General features: G+C 41.9%; 1 long non-coding RNA gene across 1 annotated transcript; it reads right to left on the bottom strand.

Moving 5' to 3' along the window:
• Positions 1 to 1,737: 1,737 nt before the first annotated feature.
• On the bottom strand, positions 1,738 to 19,973 carry LOC106049763 (uncharacterized). Its single transcript, XR_001214553.3, has 3 exons — positions 19,536 to 19,973; positions 18,856 to 18,991; positions 1,738 to 1,867 (listed from the first exon to the last, which is right to left on the bottom strand). It is a non-coding gene; the product is annotated as an uncharacterized lncRNA (long non-coding RNA).
• Between the last annotated feature and the right edge of the window lie 108 nt (positions 19,974 to 20,081).

Here is a 20,081-nt window from a genome sequence, read left to right as displayed (position 1 = left end):
TATGAATCTTTTTGGGTACTGTTATTTTTAAATATATGAAAACACTGAGATGATGTTATGTGAAATTCAAGTAGTATCACCAGCAGTATCACCAAGGAGAATTTTATGATCAAACCCAAACCAGAAGGGTAAATGAGGATAAAATGCATAAGGTTTGGTTTGAGTTTTGGTGAAATGTAGGTTTCGTGGGTTTGTTGGTTGGTTTGTCTTTGTTTTAATAGCTAAATGAAAACCCAGCCTCTTCACAGAGCATGGTTTCTCTAGACAGCTGCGTTTAAAGTACTGAATTGTTACCTTACTTCTTTGCTCCAAAAGAAAGTATTGGATGGTAAGTTTCAGAAATGCTAGGGTGGGTGACTTGCTAAGAGATCACAGGGCAGTCCGCTCTTTGAGTTCAATTGAACAAAACCAAATCAACTCCAACTCTGCCCAGCCCAACCCAGCTGCCTCCGATTTGAACAGGAGCGTGCCAACGCTGCGTTTAGCAGCATCCCCCTTCCTTGGCTCTTCCCCCATGAGCCGCCAAATGAGGCCACCCAGGATCTTAGACTGGCTGAAAAACTAGTGAAATCCTATGAGGAAATGAGTTGGTTTTGTTAATCTTGTTCTGTTTTTCTCATCTTTCTGTTTTATATTTTGTAACTGTTCTTCACAGCCAGAAAAGAGGAAAAGTATAATAATGTAAATGGAGAAGGAAAAAAAAAAGATTTGCGTATAATTTCATTGGAACTTGAGATAACATCTCATATAGCTACCTAAGGAAGCTTAAAGTATTTCATGTCTCTAAAGAGACACTTAACTCGAACTCTAAAGATCTAATGATCTTTAGGCATTGCTTCTTTGAAGCTCTTTTTACTATTTGTGGATTTTATTATTTTGGATTAAATGGCATGGTAATTCTTCTCTGGCTTAATAAGAGCCTAGGGTTCATTGTATCCAACATTGTACAAGAATTGTGTTTGTCTCATGAAGGAAGTGATGATGGGGAGTAGAAGCCTGCTTTGTTTTAAAGAGTAGCTCTGTGATGGCTAAGCTGTTACAGAATCGATATGGAATTTCAGCCAAAGGTCTGATTCTGCCCTTAGGCATCTTGAGCTTGCTGTTAATGACAAACAGGCTAAAATTAAAAATAAACATGAAAAAATAGGCAGTACTGAAGCACACCCAAAGTTTCAAAGGCACGGCTAATATCTCTATTAATCTAAAGTTGTTGAGCTGCACTTTCTTGAAAACAAGCTTGAATCCAGCTTCACATGACAGTAGGTCAGTCAGCTCTCCCCTTTTTCTTTCAGCCAAGAAACTGTCTGGCAGTATCATCTTTGACCCAAAATAGGCCCCGATGTAGGACTCATTTGCTAGGCTGTTGGGGAAGTTTTCCAGTAACGCTTTTGTCAAGTTACAGTTAATGGTTGTGTCCTATTTCATCGCACAGCATTGAAACTGAACTTAAGCCCCACAGTTGTGCTTTCATAGACTAATCATCTTTAAAGCCGTTATCAAAAACAACTTTCAGAGTGAGAACTATAGATTTGGTTTTTTTCTTCAGAAAGTGCCATGTGCCTAGTACTGCAATGAGAAAACGTCACTGTTTTTCGCAGTTTTGCCGCAACGCTGCTGGATTTCACAATTGCTGTTGGTAATCCGTGGAAGCAGAGGCAATGCAGCGTTTCCTACAGCGCATCCCTGCAGCTGGTCGGTGCTCGTTCAGCTGTCCTCAGCATGGCTTTCATGAGAAAGTCTTTGTTACATCGCAAGTGGCGGTGAAAGCAGGTCTGTGCTGGAAGTTGAGCAACATGAGCTCTGTGAGGCTACAGGATTAGCAAGGATATTTTGATATGACTTTTCTGTGCTAGCTGAATTCAGTGCACTGTGGAAAGAGCAGAGAAAAGAGAGCAAAAGGTTTGAATCATTAAAGATCCATGAATTTCAGTAAGACAAAATGTCAGCATCTACCATCATAGAAGTTAGCAAAGTTGCTCCAAAATGTCCCACTACAAGTAGTAGGTAAATGTAGATTTGAAAAAGGTACAAAGAAAATAAAAAAATAATAATTAAAAAAAACTATACGCTGAGGATTCCTGATGACATTCCTAATTCAAAGATCTGAGTCTTTTAGGTACAAGTTGGTAAGTAACGGGGGGAACTTCTCAAGACTGTGCAAATGTTATAGGCAAAGGGCTGCAGAAAACTTAATAAAGACCTTTGAAAGAGGATCAAAAAATGTATTGGTAAAAGATCAAAAATATTTTGGATAATGACATCTACCAGTGGTGGTGTTTTTTCCAACCAGATTTTATAGAAACAACAACAAAAAAAAGGCACAGTAGTTTAATGAAGATAGGAAAGGACTAATGGTTAAAATATCACTGGCTTCTTTGCAGGACTCCCTAGGAGGAATTTAAGTGCGTCTGTACAGGGTCACGTAGCAGACAGAAACAACACAGGATCAGAGCTTATAAATCCTGCCTTCTGATCTCTTACCTGGTCCTGGTGCCCACTAGGACAACGTGGATTAGGGAAGATAGATGAGTACCCTGTTATTCACATTATGCTTAACTTCACACAGCTTTGAGGACTTTGTTTCAAGTTATTTTTTTTTATATTCTCGTAAGTTTTGTTATGATTGTAAAGAATAAAATTGATGCAGGAGATGAATTTCCTTTCTGGTATGTAGCATTACGTCCAAATGCTGTTCCAGTGTATTTCTAGTGCTTGATATCATCATACCCGTGGTAGCGGGTTGCTGTTTACATGTATTAAAACAAATTCTATCAACAGACCACCTGGGAACACATAATTTCAACTGCAACAATCACAAAATGAGGCTCAAGCTGTCTGTAGTCCTTTTGTCTTTTGTTATCTGACCCTTGCTACTCATGTGCTGGTAACTGCAGGGAAGTAACAATGCTCAGCAGAGCAGGCCCAGTTGAGAAATCTATTTTAAAAAAATCAAGCCACAATCTCAGTTCTGTTCGGCTTCATACAATACCTATCGCTGTGCCAAGAGGGAAAATCATTACTGAAGAAACAGAGCAATGGGGAAAGAAGCAGTGGTCACCAGATGCTGCCTCCCAGCAGAAATGAAGTTCTTGTGAGGTGGCACGGAAATGTTTTGCCCATAAAGTGGATGTTGTCATCACTGTCTGCAAATGTGAAAGATGGAAATAATTTCAAATGTTCTTGGCATCCCTCAAAATGCCTTTAATAGCCTTCTTTTCTTTTCAATTTTTGTATTATTAAAGCTCTTCCCTAGCTGAAGGCAAAGAGGAAAATTTAGCGATGGTAAACCTTTTTTTTTAAATTCGAAATGTACTGTCTCTTAGATTTTTCTATAAATAGGGCATTGTCTTCCTGAGCTAATTCACTGCTGCCCACGATTTACCTACAATGGCAAAACAGATGGCCATTAGCAGTAAGTGACTCAAGTATTATGAGAGAGCTCCATCCGAAAGAACCATCCGTATCGGCTCATGCAGTAGGATGTTGAAGCAATATTTTCAGAGAACTGGCAGACTTTTGTGCTGCAGAACAAGCCTTGCACAGCCCACCCACACCGCCAGCCCAGCCTGTTACTTGGTTCATCTTTGTGCTGGTGCTTTTCTCAGCTGCGATGTCCCAGCGGAGAGCAGCCAGGGAGGCAAGTCGTCTTTCCTTTGCTCCTTTCCCTTGGAGAAGCCCAGCGGCTGCAGGTCTCCCAGAAGCAAACACAACAGCCACGCGTTGGCCGTAAAGAGCTGCAGGGTTTCAGCCGGAAGCTCCACAACAGCCTGTCTTTGCTGCACTCCCCACAACCCGTGATCAGGTAGGTGGTAGGTCTCAGCAACAAGTAATCTGTGCAGGCCAGAGGAGGTGCTCTGCCACCTAACTCCCTCTGTAGCAGCGTAGCAGCCGTGACTGTGAGTCAAAATGACCTGCCAGCAGGAGAGCAAGCAGTGTCCTTCAGGACTGAGCCCGAGCTTGTGTTTGTCCAGCACAGAGGAGAGTGCACAGTCTGTCCCATGGTCTTTTCTGAAGTATTTGAAAGTAATTGCTGTCCTCAGCACTCCCAAAAATATTTTAAGAACCTAAACTTGCTGATCTCCTTTACGGAGAAATACATAGTGTGAGGGACTGAAGGCTTGAGGATCCTGCAACAAAGGCATGAGGAAGCCACAAAAAAAAACACTTGCAAAAAGATTTCAGTGGAGGCAGTGTTGCCAAGAGTCCCTCAGGATTTCGAGATCATTCAAATGTGAGTAAGAAGGGCAGACTTGAAATAGCTTTTAAAGAAACAAGGCTATGTTCTGTGGCACTTCTTGTCACAGAGCACTTAGCATCACAGTCGCGAGTCCAAATACAGTTCAGTGGGTTACAGCAGGACAGTGACAGGGTGAGTTCAAAATTCTTTTTTTTTTCCTGGCTGTCGTCCTGATCTGTAGGGTTGCATGGCAGACCAGTTTGGTTTTCAGCAACCAGCAGTTGCTTTTCAGTTCTTTCTTTACGTTATTATTTCATTTTCCTCAAACATTCATTCCTGCCTCTAAGTGACATTCCCGTTAACCATTTGGCTGAGTGCTTTTTTGATACAGACAGGAAAAAATTGTGGCTGAAAAAGGCTGGGGCCGTTTTCACAGTATATCCGAAAATGCTGCTGTGAGGAAAGCAACTTAGCATTCACTTCAGGAAGCTACTGGTGTTTGAAAAGCTACATGCTGCCTTATGTGTTACTGTGTGTATTTTCTTGCATGTTGTTTTCCTGACTAGCACCTTGTCCTTCTACGTGAAGTATTTTCCTTTAGGTTCCTTCCAGGTATCAGTGTCGTTCTGTGTGAAGACCCATCTGAACATCTCAACCCAGGGGAAATTAAGAGCGTTCCCCACCTGACACAACTGGACATCACTAACTCCAGCAACTGAGTTGCCACTCTTTTTTTCAGTATTAGTGAAGGTGATGAGATGCTGACTTCACTAAAAGGGAGGTATACGGTATGTGTCTGTGAGTACTTGCTATTTATAAAGCACATTTACATCTTACCCACAGTGTCCTGTTTAAGTCCTCTAACCTGCAAAATTAGGGAGAATGCTACAAATGAACAATTAGAGCACAACTGAGATGGAAGTGGTCAAAGTGGTGAAAGATTTGTGAGCTGGAATACAACAAAGGATTTTAGGAGATCTGGAGAAACAATTTTACAGCAACAACATATACATCAGAAAAATATACTTTCTGATGTGCTGTGACAGTTTCCTGTAGCTCAGAGAAAGAGATGATTAAGTGATAAAACCAAAACTGGAACTTGGGACTTTGCTTTAATTGCCTGCTATCCCACAGATTTCTTACACGGTCTTAAGCACATCAGTTAATCCTCCTGTGTTTCAGTACTCCCCTAAGTAATGGAGAGAAATATTTTCTGATGCTCTCTGTGGAAATGCAGCAGTGAGCGGAATCATGGTAAGCGTGTAAGTAAAATGTTTTAAGCAATATCAGCAACTTGCTTGTCATACTCCTTTCTGAAGTGTTACTTGTGACAATGCAAGGTAAATTTGCAAAGAACCCTGCATCTGAGAGGAAAAAAAAAAAAGGAAGAAACAAAGAAAGAAACCCATTCTTGTTTCTCTCTTTCTTTTTCAAGTTTTCTATGAATACAACTGCTGCTTCAAGGAAAAAAATTATTAAAAAATGCAAAGATACACTTTAGTATCCCTGCCATTTTTTTTGTCCTGTGCTGTCAGATGTAGAAATTGTGTCTGTTTCTATTTTTCTGATTTTTTTTTAGCTTTGTAATGACTATAATGTGAGATTTTACAGCTATTTTAAGCTACCTGAGAGGAAGAGTATAGAACTATAAAATGCTTTTGCCAATTAACATTTTCCTGTGGGAGTGAGGGGTAAAAGCATTTGCTTGATGGATTTCAATAGCTGGTGTCTGCAGTACCCAGACCTGTCAGTCCTTCACACTTGCCTCCATCTGCCATGGGGCAAAGCTTTCAACAGTCTCAATATTACCAGTGATTTTCTGAAAAATAAGCAGCCTGTGGACAATGTGACCAGGTCATTTTTGAAAGTGTTCATACTAGAGCCTTTGAGAGAGAATCTGAAAAAGTCTGTTCCCAATGCTATTAGCATTTATATGGGTTAGGCTTTTTGCTGCTGTGTTAGTGACAGTATTAGTGGGGATTTAGTCATTTAGGTATATTTAGTGATTTAAATTCTCAGGGTCATCATAAGCTATTCGCTGGAAACACTGAAGGGGACATAGAGCAGCTAACATAAAGGAAAAGGCAAGACCAACTAAGGTGTGGCTTCTGGACCAAACACAGAAAAATTTACTATTCCTCTGAAGTCCATGGCAAATTTCTTTGTAATATTTACTTATCTCTGTTTTCACAATTTACATAACTGTTAAATATTCAAAATCTATTCGTATATGCTACAGTTATTCAAAATCTCTTAGCATACACTACAGCACCTTTGGTAATAGTTAGCTGTTGAGGGTTAAGTCACTGTAGGCCAGATTGCTTAACTAGATTTCTACACCTTCTTCCTTTAGTGTTTGTCCATTGCTGTACTTGATGTTTTGGGGTTGGAAGACTTCGAAACCAAGTTTTGAGCAGTTAGGCGTAAATTATGCAAATAAGCAGCTTCGGTATTATTTCAGTCAGCATATTTTCAACTTGGAACAGGTAAGAAATCAGTTACTGAAACAACTTGTTTTACTAAAGTCTCATCTATTATGCAAACTGTTCTGCAAAACCTCATGACATAATTTTTGTAATTGGTTGAATATATTTCCAGAAGTGTTGGGGGTTTTTTATTATTATTTCTTGTTTTAGTGTTGCTTATTATGATATTGCTTGAAGGTTGCAGCTTTGCTGTATATAGTGCCCTACAAGCACTAATGTCAGCTGGGTCTTTCTTCAGAGAACAAGCAGTGAGTTTCTCCTCTCCAGCACAGCCACCTCCATCAGCACCCGTCTGTCATAGATGTGAAACTGCCCTTAGCTGCAGAAAGACTCGGGCATCTTGCCTGCGGTTTCTGTGTATTACCCCATTTCTAAGCGACTTCCTTGTGTTTTATTTTTTCAGGAGGCTGAGGTTATAGCTTTTGTCCATTTCCTTCTAAATATGTACCGGGGTGGTGGCAGAGAAGAGCAGTGCCATCACAGTCTTTTACCAAAACAGAGAAAGAATATGGTCACAGGATGTAGATAAGGCACTTGTGTGCTCGTGTTTCGGACCCAGGCATGTCCTACTCTTTTTGGCTGATGTTGAGACTACTATATACAGAGAAGCCAGCATTTAAATGCTGCCCATCCATATGGACCTTGGCAAGCCAGAAATGATCACGGTAGGTGAATAATCCTGTCAGTCCCAGTTGCATATTAAAATTCACTGTCATCTTTATGAGCTGAGGTACTTATCTGAGCACACCCCACTGAGGTGCTGCTTTTCAGCACTTGCTATGATTTCCAAGACCTGGGTAAGTAAATGGTTTTAAAAAAAACAACCACCTTCATTAGAGGAAGAGGAGAGGATGAGTAGGTCATGTAATTAGATGAAAGTAGGTCGTATGACTGGGATTTTCCTTGTGAGGGAATACTCACAATTGCTGCCAATTTATTCAAAATGTGACGAGAGGAGAGGGAGAGGAGGCAGGGATGTAACTATTGTCTTTTCTTCAGGCTATTTCTTGTTTCTCATTGCCTCTTTACCTCAACTATCTCCTTGGTTCAAAAAGAAAAAGAGAAATCACAGGCTCCTGATGCTTCTGTTACTGTGAGAAGCATTCTTTTTTTCAAAAGAAAATTACTGATAGCCTAGCCTTGCCTTTTGATGTCACCAGGATATTATCACTAAGGAGGTTATTTGCTTCCTTTTGAGTTTTCCTCCTCAGTAAGAGTTTGATTTAGGTATAATGCAAATTTCCATTGTTTGAGAATGAAAAGTTTAGAGTCATCTCCAAACCAACAAATTAATGGTCCATACGTGATACCTGTATTTTTCCAAACTTGCACTAGTTTAATGTGCATTATAGAGCAGCCTTCTCTCAAAATATTATGCAAACTCATTGGCAGAGATCAAGAATTCTATTCTCTGTATCCTTTTTAAGGTAATACCTCAATTAGTTACAAGAAGGTCTTCAAACACTGCAGTAAGACGAGTGCTAATGAATCACTTCGAGTGAATAGTTTCATAAGCAGACCCTGGTGGGGAGGAGGCACTCTGAGACCTGGAGGCAGGCATTGAGTAGGGAAGGTGAAAAGAACACTGAATAGCTTCCCACTGACTGCGTGAACAGGAATCCTTAGAGACAACAGAATATGCTAATGTGATCAAAGAAAATATCATAATACATAGGAACCAAAAGCCCAAATCACAAAGTACAAGCAGGGTTTTTTCTGGGATTTGAGTCACTGACTTTACAACCTTATTAAATAGTGCTTTTCAGAGAAGCTGCAGCAGAGTTGCATTGCTTTAAAATATGCAGTTCGAGCCAAAACATAACACTTGGAGCATTAAGCTATTTTATCCCAAAATAAAATCACAGCAAAGAGGGAAAAAGCCTTTTGACACTGTCACAACATCATTTCTAGCTAGAGCAGAGCCAGATTTTGCTATTCTCACAACTGTTCTTGTACAGGAAGTCTCATGTGGATTTGTTATTGATGATCTTCTAATCTTGGAGGTATGAATTTTATTACTATTATAATTAGTGCTTAAAGCACATGAGGTGTCTGACATACAGCTTGGCAGATAATGAGGCTTCTGTACATGATACCATGGGGCTTCTGTATGTGTTTCAGTCCCTGTATATGTCTACATCTCTGTAAAGCAGAGGACACAGACAGACCTTGCTTGCCCTTCTCCCACCTCTCAGGTACATTGCACTTACCTACAGGGAATAACAATGCAAGAGCAGCCGTGCTCCTCGAGCTCTGCATTTCTGACCCATACTTGAATGGGACATGCTGGGGCACAAGGGTGTTTCATTTCACTACCACCATTGCAGTGCGTTCCTACAGAGGAATTTGTTTTCCAATGGATTTAACACCTACCTATGACCAGTAAAATGTTTGACACACTCTTGACTTAAAAAAAAAAAAAAAAAAAAAAAAGCTAAGATAGAGAAAAAGATCTTATTGCTATGATTTGATACCTACATGAATTAATTTCAAGCAATCTCACATGTTTTCAGTAAAAGACTTACTGAAAGAATTCCATACCCTGCTGCTTTAACTTTCCTGTTGTTTCTCTATCTTACTATCCCGGAGAGTAAACTTTCTCCCTTTGATTATTATAACACTGTAGTTCAGAAACTAGAAAGCAGCATGACATTTCCTAATTCCATTTCATGATACTGACATCCTGATATTACTGGTTTTGTTTGTTTGTTTGTTTTGTTTGTTTTGTTTTGTTTTGCTTGTTTGTTTTGTTTTTTTTGCTTTGAGGTGGGTTAGCAAGAGAGGCTGGAAATCTATTTTAATAGCATCTTTTAATTTTGGTGCAATTCATCTTTTTCATGCTGGCTGGGTAATTTAATTTGTTGTTGACCTAGTTACAGTTGTAAAAGATTAGACTATTCATTATCACAGAAGTTTTATTCTTTGGCCCTTAAATAATTAAACTTTTTGAAAATGTGTTATAGATTATTAATAAATGTTGTATTTTACTTACTGAGTTCCTTGTTTCATATGAAAATATTTTGTCAGCACACAGCCTTGATGATGATTCCTTTTTAATTGTAAGGCATAATCACCGCTAGGAAGGGTGACACTGAAATTCAGCAGTGAACTAGTTTTTGATCAGCATGGCACATGATGTTGTTGTCACAGATACCGCGGCTTCATTGCATGAATCTTTCCCTCCAGCAATACTGAGGGAAAAGCATCCACTGTAATTAGGGATTTGAAACCTATGTTGTGTAATTGGTTCTGCTACACCGAGCAGAATGAATGTCCCTTTTAAAAAGTGGAAGACAGAAAAACAGGTTATCTGAGTTATCTGAGTGATCCTTCCTAGTCCCCTGCCCACCCTGTAGGTGACTGATTGCTTGCTCACACTTTGGCAGTCCTGGGAAGTGCAATCAGTTTTCTCAAAGCTTCTCCCAGAGCAATTTGTCTGACCTCTAGCAGGTTTCTGGGGAGGACCTGGATCCAGCCTACCTTGAATAAGAGGTTGCAGCTGTGAGTGAGATGGCTATGACTTTTTTGGTTCCACCTATAATGGGAATTTGCCCTGGCTCCATCAATAAGTGACTAATCTCCTGGACAGGTGGGTCAGCATAAACCTCTGCTGTAGGTAAGGAAAACTAAATCGTTACTAGTTACAGATTCCAGTGGACTTAAGGTAATTTCAGCTGTCCTTAACTATACCTTAGATTTCGATGCAGGTTCAAGGTGCTGCTGGTTGGCCAGAAGTTTGGAGGAGTCCTGGACAAATTCCCAAAGTGCCTCTGGTAGGTTTCTAGGGTGGCAAAATCAGCAGAGCAGCATTCCGGGAGCTGCTCAGTGATTAAGGATGAGGTCTGTAATAACATGTTCGCTATAAACATTTCTGCTGTTTTCCCTCCGGAGCATGTGTTGCGAAAGAGCCCGTGGAGACCTTTTTGCCGTCCCCAGCCAGCGGGGCCCTGGGCTGTCCTGCCTGGCTTCCCTCAGGAGCTGCGGGGACGTGGGGAGAGGCAGCCGAGCTTACCGGGGAAGCCAGCTCGGCCTGGGAGAAAAAGCAAAAGGGCCCAGGGGAGTGGGAGGGAATAGAACGGAAAAGTGCAGCTACCACTTTTGGATTCGAATGAGAGAGCAGCTCTTTGTGGGCATTATTGGGAGGGGCCATTGAGGGATATCCTTTTGCCATCCAGAATCCTTATCTGCTGCTAAGCAATTACACAATGTTAGCTGAGATTTCAGGTGCTGAAGCAATCAGGTGCTTCTTGGAAACATGATCAGAGCTGAAAGCCTCCTGTGAGCGTTTTTTTTGCAATCCTCCTTGTTTTATCCCAGGTCCAATGGTATTTTTGATGTCTGATGGCACCTAGGAACTGGCGAGAGGCAGAATGAAGAGCTAGGGACAAGCTTGTTTAAGCAAGAGGCCAGCTATAATAGCAGTGCCTTCTCATTGTGTTTGGTCTTGTTGCATGTACACTCTTCTTCAGTCTTATTTTTGGCAGAAATTATTTTCACGTTCATTCATTACCTCTTCTGTGCTGTACTTTCAAGAGAGAGAAAATGGGGCGCAAGTGCGGGCTGCTGCTTTGAGAGGGATGACTACTGAGAACTCCTACAAAAAGAAGCCAACTGTTGTCTCAGAGATGGCATCCGGATCTTTTATTTAGAAACAGACGATGACCTCTGTCCGGTACGTTTTTCCCAGACTGCTGCTTCAAAAATAGAACCTCTTGCTCACTTTGCGCTTTGGATTTTTCCTATCCCCTCCCAGCTTACACCAAAAGAGATGACAACAGCTCCGTGGTCCTGACCCTGGTGCTGGACACCAGCCCTAACCAGGACCGAGCACCTTCTCGCACCCAAGCCCAGCTGAGCAGGGGCCCACAACTGTGCAGTGCTGCCTGCCGGTGCCGTGGGCTGCTCAGGCACTGCCGGGGATGCAGCGCAGGCTGGTGGCTGCTGCTGCGGCACAGCTGCACCCGGGCACAGCCCGCAATTCCCTCTGCATGTGTCCTGATGGGGCACGTACGGATATGGGAAAGGACGCGAGCGTTGATGATAACCCCAAGCCCACGTCGTGCTGATGCGGTAGCTGATAACAGCACGAGTCCGTTCCTCGGGTCTAAGCGATGCTGAGCGATTTCTCTGCTCCAGGTTTTCAGTGCAGAACCACGTGCTCACCAACTCAGCTCATTAATGCTTGAGATTAAATTTCGGGTTATCTGTAATACTCTGAACCAGACATGCAAGTTTAGCATCTGTTTTTGACTGGTAATTGTGACATGTAGAGAGCATCTACGGCCTGTTTTCAGAGGTGACCTCATGTGCCTAAATCCTGATGAGTTATTTTTAAGCTAAAATGTCCTAGTTTCAGCTTCAGCTTCACCTACGGGATCTTATTATCTGTTCCTATACAGATTAGCTATTTATCATTAAAAAATAAAAATAAAAAAATTATGTTGTACATTACCCAAAAAAACGGGGGGGGGGGGGGGGGGGGGGGGGGGGGAAGAGGGTTGGGCAAAAAGGACAATCGGAGCTCTTTGTCTTTGCCAAGGCCATGGAACTGTTATAAGACATAAGTGAGTGATCATTAAAAATAACCTTTCTTCTGCTGGGAGGTATTGCTGTTAGGCATATAATGAAATGTAACAGCACTCTGTCTCCTGGTCCGTTACAGAGCCTTTGGTGGTGCTACTTGCTTTGTTTCTGCTCTTTAACAAGGCCTTGACATGCTGCTGTTAACTTGGTTTTATGCCTCTTTTATGTTTTCATAGCCCCATGCAGAATGGTTTCAGCACGATGTGCTTCTTCTGGTACAGAATCTGAGCACCGTGCTCCAAGTTACTGGCTGAGGAGGTGAAGAGGCTGTGCAGTTGTTCCCCTATCCCAGCTCTTGGTGCATCCTCTCCACCTGAGATCTTTTGTAAAAACAAAGGAACAATCCTTCTGCTGGTGAGCCAATGATGAGTGTGATGTAATGGGCAGGGAAATATTGCTGCTCTGTAATGTTAAATGCAAAGCTCCAGCTCTTCATTCTCCTCCTCATTTGGGCACGTTAAATTCCCCTACAGCTTGCACTCTCCCCTGGCAGCTGGGCTAACAGCCTCTCACCCTGCTCTGAAAAACTGCATGGCTGCTGTCATGCCCCCTCCTAAATTTGCACCTGGATTTGAGAAGTCAGGAGAGAGAGCAGACAGAGCAGTGTGAAGACGGGAGCTGTGAGGGAATTACTGCTCTGCTGTAGCCAGAAGGGGATAGGGCTATAGAAGGTTGTTAGTGGCATTTATCTTGGAGGTAGGGATTTATTTGGTGGCAGAGAAAGAGGACGAATATATGAACAGAAGTTAATTTGTGGTTGTGGCTCAACAGTACACAAAAACACGGTCCCATAAGCATAGCAGAACTGATAACAAGCCAAAGAACAGCAACATCAGGAAACAACAATGCTGATGCCCACAGCTTGCTGTAGCAGTAGTGCCTGCAGGACAGGTTAAGCTGAGATGAGGGCTCCCATATGCTAGACTCTGCACCACGTCAGTGACAGGTGAAGTAAACAGTGAACAACCCCATGGCAAAACAGCAGGAGAGCTGGAGGACACGCTTATACTGACCACTAGATAGTTCAGTCTTATTTTGGTTGAAGTATTCCTTTTTTCCCACCGTTGTGGGGAAAAACACAGGTAGGTGTGGGGGCTATGCAGGAGCTGAGGCAACAGTTCACAGCCTCTGTAGCTGAAGCTCGTTGCATACAAAAAGTTCCTTTCCATCCCTGATTCCAGGAGTAAATAATTAAACTGGCAGGCAGAGAAATGCCATCAGGATTAACATACGTATCTCAAGACACATTTTCAATGAGACAGAGAGACTTTTTTTGTAAAATGTTTTAGTTTTAAAGCCTTTTTTGTTTGTTTTAAAAATGGAATGATTTAAACATTTTTTTTTAAGCTTGCAAAGAGGATGTGATTGGGGAAGGACCCCGGATCCTGACACTTAAATGAGTTGTGCTCTCTCCTTTTTAGGCTTGCAGTGGCCATGTCTCAGAGCTCATGCATCATGTAGAAAATTGGGCAGGCTGATTTTTTTTTAAAAGTTAGTGATTCATCCATTTGTTTATTCTATAAGATACCAAGGGAACCGATTTATATGCCAGCCTTGTTCATGATGGTTGTTTTCAGATTCGTGATGGCAAAAGCCCTCTTCTACTCCCCTTCTAGAAATGCTACTTCAGAAGATATTTCTGTTACCTAAAGTAGATAGTTATACAAGCTTGCTGATTTTGTTTTGCAAGAGCTTTGGAAACAGTCTAGTTTCAACTTGTCTCTAATGCCATTCAATCTGTATTTGTTCTGTTTTACTTTTCTGGCAACTTCTGAAAAGAGGAACTTAGCTTTGTGAGGCAGAATTGATATGAACTGTACCGGACAGGTACAAAGACCCTTTGTCTGTTTATTTGTTTTAAAACTCTTTGGGTTTTAATTGAGCTATTCGATCCATGGGTGTATAGAAGCCGGTAGTGATCCGTGAGTGTGGAAGACCAGCACAAGTCGCTAGAGGGAGCTCAGACATAGCTTCTGAGCACAGGCAGGAGCCGCTCTACCCCAGTCTGCCACGTGCGTGCTGTCGGTAAATCTTTCCTGTTGAGATAGTTTCTGTGTGGGCTACTACAGACTCTGCATCATGAAAAGCAAACTGAGCTTTAAGACATAGCTGATTTGTAAATCAAGTCTGAATTGGGGCAGGGAGGTCTCAAACTTTGAGTGTCAGCATCAGTAAATACTACTGGAATACGTTTTCCCAGACCAAAAAGATGGGTCAGAAGCAGTGTGTTGCCATCCCTGCCTGCCTCCCCCCCACCTCCTCGTGTGTTCCTTTCCCTTCGTTAGATCCTCAGATGGGTATACTGCTGCATGCCCCACTCCCACAAACCGTACACCCACCTCAGACCCCCTACTTTCCTGTGTAATTCACCTCACCAAGATCCCAACCTTTTGCCTCTGCCCACCTACCACCTGCCCCCAACCTCATCCACTCACCCACCTAAAGCACATGAGGTTTCACCAACGCCCTTTGCTTTATTTTAACCTCTCCCCGTATCTTTTCTTGCTCCACCATCCTGAGCTGCAAGCGCAGGTTCAGGCACCACCTGGGCAGGCAGTTTGAGAGGAGCAGTTGAACGCACCGTGTGTAGTAGCAGTGAGGTTCTGTTGACTGGCTGTAATTACTGTTGTGAGAGTGTTTACCTAATGTTCAGGAAGCGATTAATGAGTAAAGACCTTTATAAACATGCTTCTCTGGTGGCCAGGTAGTTATCAGCCATCAGGCAGTCACTGTCCTCCCCTCACGCAGTAGCTGTTCACGTGGAGGTATTTCTTCTCCTTCAGATAAGAGTTGGCACACTGCAGGCTTTCAATCTGCTACTGGAGCCACAAAAGGTATGTGGTGTTTGTTTTTTTCCTGTAAAAAACACTTGTAAAAATGGTTTGTGTGCCACACCTTGAGAGCCTCTTTGCCAGAGAGCACTACAACACTAGTATGAGTTAGACAAATCACCTAAACCACCTTGGGCAGTCTTTGGCAACTGTGCATTACAGAAAGAGGCCAGATAATATCAGACTGGGGCCTCTTGCCTTTTCCCACCCTGCACATGTTCAGCTGCATAGAGAAAATGAATATGGTCAGCTCATCATTTTGTATGAGTCGAGCAAGCTTTAGTAGGTGACAGGTAAGATAGCATTGCTGAAGTAAAGCCTTAAATAAACCGATTCTCAGTCCGGTATGACACCTCGATGCTATCCCAGAAATTCAGGGAAGGGGGAGAGGATTGTCTCTGTGTTGGTAAGTGAGGCTCCGCTGTGACACAAACCAGTGCTGGGCTCTACTCAGGCTTTGCAGTCACCTGGGGGTGCTGGAGGTATGTCAAGAATATGGCAAAACGTGCTGCACTGCAGATATTCCCTGCACTGTAGGCCCACTTGGTTCTTTACTGTTTCTCAAAGTTCAGTCGCTGGCCCTGCATGCTGCTGCGCAGGCCAGCTCCATAAATGAGGGGAATTTGCTGGCTCTGCGTTACATGCTGTTGTTGTTCTTTCCGTCCTCTCAGTAAATGCTACGTGTGATGACTACTAACTCTGAACTCAGTCCTGTGGCAAGACAGTGGTCTGAAAGCTAACCTGCTTTCTACCGAACGAACAAAAGGATATCGGTTATCATGCTTGTGGCAATTCTTAGAAAACCTCCTTGTGTTTCTGAGCTGCAGATTTTGGAAAACGTGCCCCATTCTAACATTACAGGCACCAGAAACTCATTAGGATCTTTTCTATGAGGAAGATGAAAGACATCTTGCCTTCGTCCACGTTACAGGCATCCACAGGACATTGGAGCTCTCCTGTGAGAAGTTTGGTCAGGTGCCGTTTAACAGCAGTTTCACGGAAGACACAGAAGAATGTACTCAGCTTTGAAGTGCTGCTTCCCACCCCTGTTTCAGCACAGAAATATCTCTGCAGGGTATGGTGGCCAAGACCACAGGACATTTGGCATTCTGCTATCACCCCCAAAACTCTGCAGCAATTCTCCTGCACAGAACATCAGAGCAGAGCAAGAGTAGTAGCTGCATGAAACTAAATGCTGTGCTCTCTTCTGCGGGAGCAAGAGGGAGAAAACGTCCACCACTGCAATACTTCTTCTTCCCTTACCAGGAATTCCCTTCTTTTCAGTCTTTGACGGCTGATGAGGAGGTAGCATTAGTGAGAGGGGCTGGCTTCAAGGGAAGCCATGATGGGGCAAAAGCATAAAAACTGCTATAGGGTTAAAAAGAATAGCTGTGTGCTCTGCTTGAAAAATGTGAGAAAGCCTGTGTGCGTTATACTGAGCAGCTGTAGCTTCTGGGATGAAGATGAGAGTTTTGTGGAGGGCTGACTATTGTAACCCTTCGTGTAAAGGAAATGGGTGCAGAAGACAGGTGGCCTCATGCAGGAGCCGTTCGAGCTAATACTGGGAAAAAGCAAAGTCTATGGAGGTCAAATTCTGGAGGAATATGATATAAATTCAAAGAGAGCTACAAGGCTCTTGAGAACAGTAACACCTGTTTGGCTGAGCTGTGATTTGTAAACGTGGTAAAAATGAGGGGCTGTGTTTCTGTCAGTCTGTAAAACTGGACAATCTTGCTGTGAGGAATGAGTTGTGCTGGTCACTCTGTAAGCCATGTCTACTCGGGTGCACAGCTCTTTTGTACTCCAAGTCCTTCACCCCGCCCCTAGAATTTACATCCTCAGATATTTGCAAAGTGTTATCTTGCCTCTAGCTATTTTTAGTTTAATAGTATACATTCGGTGCTTTTGATTTTTCCTAGTCGGTGTCTCCGTCTTACTCCTGGATAATTCATTATTTTCTGAATTATTTTCTTGGAACCGTCTGCTATTTGTCGGTCTTTTCATTGTAGTGAGGTAGCTGAGCCGGATTCAGTGTTTTAAATGAGGCTTTCAAATGATGACAGCTTTCTATTTCCTTCTCTGCGATCTCATGCTTCTACATAGCTAATATCTCCCACATTTGCCATTCATCTGGCAAAGCTTTCATCCCTCTGTCTCTTTCAGCATAACTGCCTTCCAGGTTTTAACCTTCCACTGAATGTCTGAAACGCAGCTCGGTTCTCCACTATGGATTAGTTTGCATTTTCTGAATCTTTTCACTTTCTAATTTCTTAGCTGCCTGTGAATTATTTCTGTGCATCTGGGGGAGAAATTTTAAGTGCTTACCTTATGGCCACTTTTCAAATGTTCAATTGTTGTCATCAAAATGACTGGTGAGATGTCACATAGTGCACAGCCCTGCACGACCCATCAAGAGCACTCTGTCTTTTAACTCTTTATCTCCAATTTACTGCGTGGCCATTTTTATGGCGGAGTATTCTGATGCAAGATTGGTTATTATTTAGCGTCATGAGAAAACAGTGTCCTTCTCCCACACTTCCTTGTTTGGTCTCCATCAAAGAAAGCTGGAGTGTCACTGAAATACTGTGGGTTTATCAATCTTTTCACACCTATAAATGTTTCAAGTTCAGTCTGAGAACTAAGAACTGCAGGATGTACTGAACAAAGGTATTGAACTCCAGTGGTAATCAAAACCTTTGACTTCTGCTCTACCTCTGTGGGTCAAGAGTGCCTTATTGCTTCTTTTAAAAGATTGCTTAGAGTTGTGTTTGAATGGGAATGTATATACAGCTTACAAACAAGAAAAAGAGGAGCGGATTTACAGGTGCCATAAGCTACCATCTGCTCTTTTTTAGTCTCCAGAATTAGAAATAAGCAAAGTAGGCAGAAATGACTTTGTTCAGTTATTATTGTTTGGTTGAATATATATATTATATATATGTATTATATATACTAATTTTACAAAGTGTGAAACATTTTACAGTACTTGGCTTTCCTTCATATTTTTGAATTTCAGTATTTGCATCCATTCTACTTTGTGCTCTTCATTTTATTTTTTCGTTAATTCCATAAAATGTGCTTTTCTGTAAATAAAATATTACCAAACTGTTGCACATAGAAAGCAACTCCTTGTTGAACTGAATTTAGGAAATGCAGATTTTAATTTTAAGCTTTTCTTTTTTTGTCCCAGTCTAAATGGTTTGTCCCAGTCTAAATTCTAAAGTTCTGTATGGTGTGGCTTTTTGGGGCCTATTGCATCTTGATTATAAAGTCATGTTCTGCATAAATTAAGGATAAGATATACTGCAGCACTGAGAACTGCAGGCTTTGTTCCAGGAACATTTGTTCTCACAGTCTTACAGTGCTGAGTAACTGTAGCTGGTACCTAGATGCCTGCCTTTCTTTTTTTATTCCTTTTATACTCACCCACGGAATGTTTTCAAACTCTGCAGTGAATTTTCCATGCATTATTAGCTAGCCTTATTTCCCAGCTCCTCAGCCTAATCTTACGCTCTGTTTTTCTTGTGTCCTGTAGTAACTCTTGCAATGACGCAACTCAGAGATCTTAGTTTATTCTTTGGGGTACAAGACAATTATCATGATGTATTTTTTAAAAAATCATCTTTATACAGCGTTGTGCAATAGTTAGCATATTGCATTCTTTCTGCTACCTTATTATTATTTTAATTAAAAAGTAGTCATGGAACGACATCTTCATTTTTCACTCTAATAAACAAAGAGTACCCTAAAGTTATAACAGTATTAAAAAAAAAATTACCTCAAAGATTGTTGTCCAAGGAGTATATAAATACTGACAGGAAGGACTTCCTCAGGACGCCAGCAGTACCAAACGAAGGGACAGACAAGTGCTGTCATAAATGCCCGTGCAGATTCGTCAGATCCTGCCGGAGGTTCTAGGTGGAAAAAGAGAAGGGACAAGCCCCTTTTTACTTAAAGAATCTGAAAAGATATGGTTTGTGTGTGTTGTGCGTGTATGCTTCATGGTCCCAAAGAAATTGGCAGGGCCTTTTATCAATCAAAGTTATTTTAGACTGAGGCAGTCTGGTTAAAAGAGGCTTTAAATAAAGTACTGAAATCTTTAAATATCTGTGTGCAGATGTCTATTAAAGAAAGAAGCACCTTCAAATCTGAAAACACGAGATTTTAAGAGAAATAGAATGTCTTTTTTGTGAGCTTCTGAATCTGATCCAGGTGGGAACCTCCCTTGGAGAGCTGCAGCTGGCAGCAGATCTGGCATTTCTTGACGTCTTATTGGACAAGGGAAAACTGTAAGTCATCCTACGGCTTTCCCACAGAATAATTTTTGTAGTCCTGCGTTGGCGACACTAACTAGGGAGACAGGTTAACCTTAACCTTTAGTCAAGACTGCTGTAAGCCTTCCGTCTAAAATCAGAATCTTGACATTCCTCCCTTGATGTTTGCTGTTTTGAAACCTACCTGTCTAGTTTTCGGTTCCAGGGGCAGGATTGTAAACTGGATTAGAGACTTTGGGTATTTTATTTTTTACCCATGCGAGCTGGAGCGAAATTGGAGATGACTACAAACAGAGGAATCTTCCACTTGCCAACTGCACATCCATCTCAAGAAAAAATGAGTTCGAGCTGTCATAATGATATTTTATGTAAGAAAAAAAAAAGCCTTGTGTTTTGTTGTCTCTCTCGTTGGTTTTCAGGTGTCCCTCTACAGCTCTAAAAGTCTGATTTCTTGCTTGTGTAAGCTGCAATTTACATTATTTATTTTGCTCCAGTAGACATGTTTTAAAGAAATATAGCTGACATGAAATAAGAGATGAAATCTTGAGAGTTGCAGCTTGTTAAGCAAGGTAAGTCTGCCCGATTTGGTGTAAAATTTCAGTCCCTAAGAGGAGACAGGATTCTCAGCACTGCATACAAGCCTGCGCTTGCCAAGCCGTTGCCTAACAATGCAATGCAGGCCTTATCAAATACATACAGCCTGCGAAGCTTCTGCTGTCCTGATCCCTCA

The sequence above is a fragment of the Anser cygnoides genome, chromosome 3 (assembly GCF_040182565.1).
Source record: "Anser cygnoides isolate HZ-2024a breed goose chromosome 3, Taihu_goose_T2T_genome, whole genome shotgun sequence".
NCBI lineage: Eukaryota > Metazoa > Chordata > Aves > Anseriformes > Anatidae > Anser > Anser cygnoides.
The sequence above is the reverse complement of the archived record's forward strand: the minus strand, read 5'-3'. Positions and strand labels throughout refer to the sequence as shown.